The sequence below is a fragment of the Galeopterus variegatus genome, unplaced genomic scaffold, assembly GCF_000696425.1.
Source record: "Galeopterus variegatus unplaced genomic scaffold, G_variegatus-3.0.2 Scaffold1822, whole genome shotgun sequence".
Taxonomy (NCBI): domain Eukaryota; kingdom Metazoa; phylum Chordata; class Mammalia; order Dermoptera; family Cynocephalidae; genus Galeopterus; species Galeopterus variegatus.
Genome location: NW_007727933.1, coordinates 183,020 through 189,669, shown reverse-complemented (window position 1 = coordinate 189,669; position 6,650 = coordinate 183,020).

Here is a 6,650-nt window from a genome sequence, read left to right as displayed (position 1 = left end):
CCAAGCATCAGATTATCTGATGTCCAGTGGAGGTTGAGCCCTACTCATTTAAAAGGCTGTATAAAATGACTGCATTCTAAGTACCAAAGGGCCATATCAGCAAGTTTTCTCTGGCTGCCTTCTTTCCTAATTCTCTACAATCTTCATTGGCAACTTTCTCTATAGAGTAGTAACATCAACAATTTCCTCTCCATTTGTCTCTCCAACTTAAATGTGCATAAGAATCACTTAGGGCCTTATTAAAATGAAGATCACTGACCTCCACCTCCAGTGATTCTGATTCAGTCGGTGAGGTTCTGGAATTTGTTCTTTAACACTCACCTTCGTTTACTGTAACATAGATGGTCTGGGGACCACACCTTGAGCAACACTGACTCACAATGGATGCTGATGGCTGGCACATCTGTTATTTCAGTACTAGTTTCTTGCGTGAGTTATAGATCTGTATATACAACTGCTACTGAAAATCTCCACTATCTCTACCTGTGTTTCTCAAACTTGTCATTGTCTGAGTCCAAATTTATCATTCTCCTTCAAAGCCTGCACATAGATTTATATTCTTTATTTCATTGAAAGTCTTAGTTGTCTAAGCCAGAAATCTGCATTTGCACTTTTGGTGGGTGAGGACTAGCATGCAGGGTGCCTAGAGTATGTGGCAGGCACCAGTTTGCCCACTGAGTGGCTGCTTTCCTATCTAAGCCTTGCCGTGTCTGCTCGATTATTCTATCTTGGCTTTCTAGTGTTATCCAGTTCTTCCGGGATAAGCTAATAATAACAACAGCCTTAATTATTGAGATTTACTCTGGTCCAAGATAAGTTTGAATTAGTACATAGGAAATTATTAGAAGAGTGAGTTCCCTGCCTAATTTTTGTCAGGGCAATACTCCCTGAGGCTAGATCTGCTCCCCATATTTCCAATTGCTAGCTGGGACCTCTCCTTCAAAGTGGATAATGTCATCTTCCCACAATTAGACCACTCACCTAACTACAGATTCCAGGGTCAGGATCCCTGCTTCTGTTGTCTGCTTATGATTCCAGGGCTATTGGTGGCTACCAGCATTGGAATCATATTTAACATGTCTCCTTAGCCATTGTAAATCAGGTTGCTGTCTACCCTAAACAACAGAGTGCAAAAGTCAGAAGGGAATTCAGAGATTGTCTAGTCCAATTTCCTTACTTTATAGACTTAGAAATTGAGGCATAGAACCATAAAATGATTCACTAAGGATAAGAGAAGAGTAAAAGTTAGAGCTTTTACTCTTTTACTATCCTCCATGAATTTCTGCTTCTGTAAATGGACTATAGCATTCTTGCTCTTTCTGTCTTTTTTTCTCCATCTCTCCCTCCTTTCTTTCCTACTCTCTTCCTCCTCTTTTCCTTTGCTTCAGCACCTGCTTGTTGAGAGCCTTCCAGGTAATGGGCACTGTTTCTGTGCTGCTCCTTGCCTGGAATTTCTTCCTTCCCTTTTCTGTGTACCTAAATCCTTCATATCCTTCAATGTTTGCCTGGAGCTTCTTCCATCTGGCCTTCTATAACAACTCCTAAGGATAGTTTTATTACTCCATCTTAAATTTCTGTAGCCCTATGGTCAGTAAAATGCATTTAGCCCTGATCACATGTCACCTTGTGTTACTATTTATGGTGCTTATAAGCCATCTCTTGTCTGCTCATTTTAATCGTGAGTTTCCTGAGGAAACAGACATGCTGAATTTGGCTTTAAACCTCAGCACCTCTCAGTGCCTTGATAGACTAGTTGCTTTGGATGCGGTTATCGATTGGGTGGTGTATTTGGTACTTCACATGAAGTGAAGAGCTCTTGAAAGCCAATATATGTTTGTGTTCCCCTAAATTAAGCCTTCCCAACTTGGGCTAGGTCTATCAAACTTGTCTAACTGTGACCTGTTGAAAACAGATCTGAAGAAGAAAAAAGACCATTTGTTTGCAGAGAAACCATACCAGGAAGAAAGGGAAGGTCAGCTCAAAACTGTGCAAAGGCAAATTTGCCATTTAAAGCCAGCAGTCACATTCCTGTAGATGAGGTCATCACTAATCCCAACAAAGCTCTGTGCCCTGGAAGCAAGGCACTGGTTAGTTGTTGCGGCCTCTGTGTAGCAGCAGTGGGTGTGGGGCAGAGCAGAAAGCAACAAGATGCCATGAACGGGACTGAAGGGAGTGGGCAGCACAACAATTGCCCCTCTCTGTCATCGTGAGAGGAATGGCCCTTTGAAGGAACTTCTGCGATTCTGCAGATTCTGCAGGACAAGCCTGTGTGTGAATCAGGGGTGGTGCTGACCACCAAGCAGGCGACAGCTCTTCTTCTGGAACGACTGCTAGTCCTCCCTCTGCATCCCTCCTTTGCTTTAAAAACTGTTCAGAGAAATCTCTTTGCCCAGCCATTTAAAGAGTTAAGTGAAGGCTAAGTGAATTAGTCCTTTCGTAAAGGAAACTCTGTGGGACATGCAGAATATAAGCAGGGTGGGGTGAGATGAATAGTAATGATAATAAAAAGAGCCAACATTTATAAAGGATTTAATACACAGCAGAGGAAATGCTGAAAGTGTAGCATACATTATTTAATCCCTCTAATAACCTGTGAAATAGATACTACTAACATACAGAGAGGTTAATTCATTGGCTTAATATCATATTGCTGCTATTTAGCAGAACCAGGATTTTAAGCAGTAGGCATATGATGACCATTTTTTCTCAAGCAAAATTTAGGACACATGGCCTAAAATATATCCAGTGTACATTGGATTCAATGGGAATAAACATTTGAAGTTAGGACTGTTGAGGAAAACCCTGGCAGTAGAGTCACTGCCCTTTAAGTACCAGAAGAAAATGATGGATCGTGTTCAAATTTTTATTCTTGCCTCTTTGGCAAATAATGAAATTATGCAGTTTTTAGTCAGAATGTGTGATCAGCATCATCCTGATCGACCTACTGGAAGAATAAGATTGACCTTTTGGAAAAATAGTTTTGCTTGGAATCCATCAAATTGCTGATAGAAGTGTTTCCTGATGGACTCTTGTTTTAAAAGGGCCACTTTGAACAGGATATGGTTTGCTCATGATCAAAGTGTTCACTAATTTTTAAAATGTATATTTATCTTGTCTGTTTCATTTTTAAAATCAGAGTAAACTATATTTTTAACCTACTGGGATACGTGAGGTGAACAGAAAAACATCACATCTCATGTAGATACTTCTTTTTTTTTTCCTTTTTTTTGTCTTTTTTTCGTGACCGGCAACGGATCGCAACCCTCAGTGTCGCGCCCGTACCAGACCGGGACCGGCAATGGGATCGCAACCCTCGGTGTTGTGCCCGCACCTTGCTCAGCCAGTGAGTGGCCGGTCTGTATGTGGGATCCGAACCCTCGGCGGGAGCGCCGCTGCGCTCCCAAGCGGCGCACTGTAGCAGTGCGCCACCGGGCCGGCCCTCATGTAGATACTTCTGATTTTTGAACTTTGGATCAGATTTTCATAGGAATTATATGTAAACAAGACACATTTTAAGTCTGTCTGCATGGTTAGCTTCTTATGTGGAGTTGAATAGGCAGATGATTGGCTAGGGTGATTTGAAAGTTTCCTACTTGAACAATTTCTGTCATTACTCTGAAATTCTGAAACTGTGGCCAATTACTGAAATGGAGCTGTTTGGATGGGGGAGTGGGAGGTCTGATGCCCTGCCATCTTGGTTTATTTTTGAAACTTCTACAAGTATCTACACCCTTTGAAAATTAGTACTGGCCAGCACTGGAGAAATGGTACATCTTTGTGAGTAATTAATTGCTACCTGTGTACTGCACCAATAGATCTTGACCTGAGGTAAGTTTTCATAGAGCATTAAGGTTTAATAGGAAAGAAGAATGGCCTTGCTTGAGCACCTATTATGTACCTGACACTATAGGTGTTTTGTACACATCAGGTCATTTAAAAACTCTAATAGGTTTGTGTGGTAGTGACTGGGCTGGAACCAGACTGGAGAATAGGGAGAACAGTAGCCTAAATCCTGGGTAGTATCTGTCTTTAAACAGTCTTGAATGACCTACTTCAGACCCCTAAAAACATAACTAGTGATAACATCTCACCACTTCAGTGGTGAAGAAAGGCAGATCTAGTAATTCCTGTTGCAATTTTATAGTAACAGTTTGCCTAAGGTTATAGCTAGTAAGTGGTGGAACCAGAACTCATGCCAATATTCCTTATTCCAAATCTCCTAACTGTTAAAACCCATATCTCTTTCCTGGTACATAGGGAGGAATTATAATATGAGAGGTAAAAATGTGGGTTTGCAAGCCACATTGCCTGGCTTCTGATCTTCACTCCACCACTCTGGCAGGTGGTGAGATCTTGAATGAACTACTCAGTCTCTGTGTGACTCTTTACTCAAAGATAAACATGGGAGTGCCGCTCCACGTTTAGTAGCTGTCCCACAGGTGTGTCACAGAGATTAAATGTTTTAATACATGTATGAGCCTGGTACACAATAAACCTTCAGTAAGTTGAGCTTTTGTCACGTTATTGTGACAAAGATCAAAGTGTAGAGGCTGTTCCTCTGCTTAGTCCTAGGATAGAGCTGAACTGAAGATCCTGAGTGGTGGCCAAGCAAAGGACATAAGCTTCTTGGGCAGTGTGAAAAGGGAATGTTGATACTGAAGACAAACCTTACCCACTTCAGAAGTTTAAGTGGTTGTGGAGGACTATATTCTCTAAAGGCTAAGAGCTCTCAATTAAGAGCTAATATTAAGCATAGGTCAAGTTTACTGTTAAAATAAGGGGGTTTGGGAAGTGATAGGTTAGATAAAGAACATAAAGAAATATCACGATTTGTAAGAATGAATATGCTAATAAAAATAATAAAAAAAGAGAGACCATATATTAAAGAAGACAGGGTAAGGTAGCAAGCTTCATGTGATGTTCTGATTAACCGAAGTTCATTTTAGTATACACCCATGTACTTCACCTCATCATGAAGTGGTGTGGGTTCTGTCTCTCAAGTAGACAGAAAACAAGCTGCTAAATGATTTTTATCCCACTATCCATTGAAATACAATGTGTTTTTCAGTCTATCTCTCAATGATAGGGAAAGAGCCTTTTATTTTATTTAGTTTTGCCTTGGAGGGAGGGAGGTTATAAGCTACAGACCTTGGTATTGTGCTGCATAATTTACGAATCTTTTAATATTTTTCTGGTTTCAACTGACTGAAGAATCCTTGCTTTAAGTGGAAAGCCAAGGAAGATATAACACATGGAACTCATGTGAAACAGTTACATGGTTTAATAATCCTTTGGAAAATAATTCTAATTATAAAAGCACAGTAGAATCTAATGTTTAATCTGTGGAATGAATCCAGTATTTATTGAGCCATTCCTATAACTTATCACATTAGGTGCTGAGGGCCCAATGGAAAGATTTAGTCTCTGTCCTCAGAGTTCATAGCTTAGTGGGGAGAAAAAGAAGTTACAAAAAGTACAACACAATTGTTGCAGTGAAATGTACAAAATGCTAGCATAGGAAATAATTCTGAGGAAATTGTGAAAGCATCACAAAAGAGAATCTTACTAAGCTGAATTTCGTAAGATGATCACAAACTGTGACTACATATGTGGTCATTCTCAGAAGCTAGAAAGATTTCAAACTAGTGGAAAGTATGGCAATGAACTCCCAATTATCCTTGTGCAGATTAGCTACACTGCGGTATTTGGGAATGGTTGTCTCCACCCCATCTCAACATATCTGCCCCACTGCTACCCCACCCATTCCTGAATCATGCTGCCAGTCCAGGAGAGGAGATAGTTCACCTTTCATAAGTTTGCCACTGTAGGCATAAAGGAATTGTCCCATTTTCCGTTTGACTATATAAACTAGTGAGCACATCCATTAGCATGGAATAGCAGCACGCAATATCAGCATGCTGGATAGCAACCTTTAACCGGAAAACTGAGGAAAGAGTTGTAATTAGGTGTGAAAGGAAACAGAGGCCACACTTACATATGATGGAAAGGAGGTTCTATCAGGAAGAAGGAATTTCATTAAATGTTGTCAAAGGGTTTTCCTGCCCTATGCTGCAGATGAATCACTTAAGCACTACAGAATGATAGGCTCCTCAGGGCTCCAGGCTGCGAGAGGGTAAAACTTGAACAGTGTGTATGTGTGTGCTCCTGTATATATGTATGTAAAAATGTGTGTATACATATGTATGCATATAATTATATATCTGTGCATCTCTATGTGTGTATGAATGCCTGTGCTTATATGCGTGTAAGTAAAATATAAGCCTTCTTATGCTTAGTAAGTGTAAGAAGTAAGTATGACTTCTCCGTGGGCTCTGCCTGTCCCTACTCCCTCATCCCAATACCTCCAAAACAGAAAAGCAGAAAGGATGTTCTGTGACCTGAGACTGTATTCGAAAGTTTGCAGCTCTCTGAGGACATTCCACTGGGAACCTCATTGGTTCCCTGCAGGATGGTGTATTTTATAAGCAGACTGCCTATTCCCTCAGGAAGAATTTTTAAATAATTCATTGGTAATTATTTTTTAACTTTGTAACATGTTAGGGCTCATACATATCTTGCCATTTCAATGGAAAGTTGTCTTTGTTCAGAGGATCCCTAAACTGGGTTTTCTTTTGTATTCTATGTTTTAA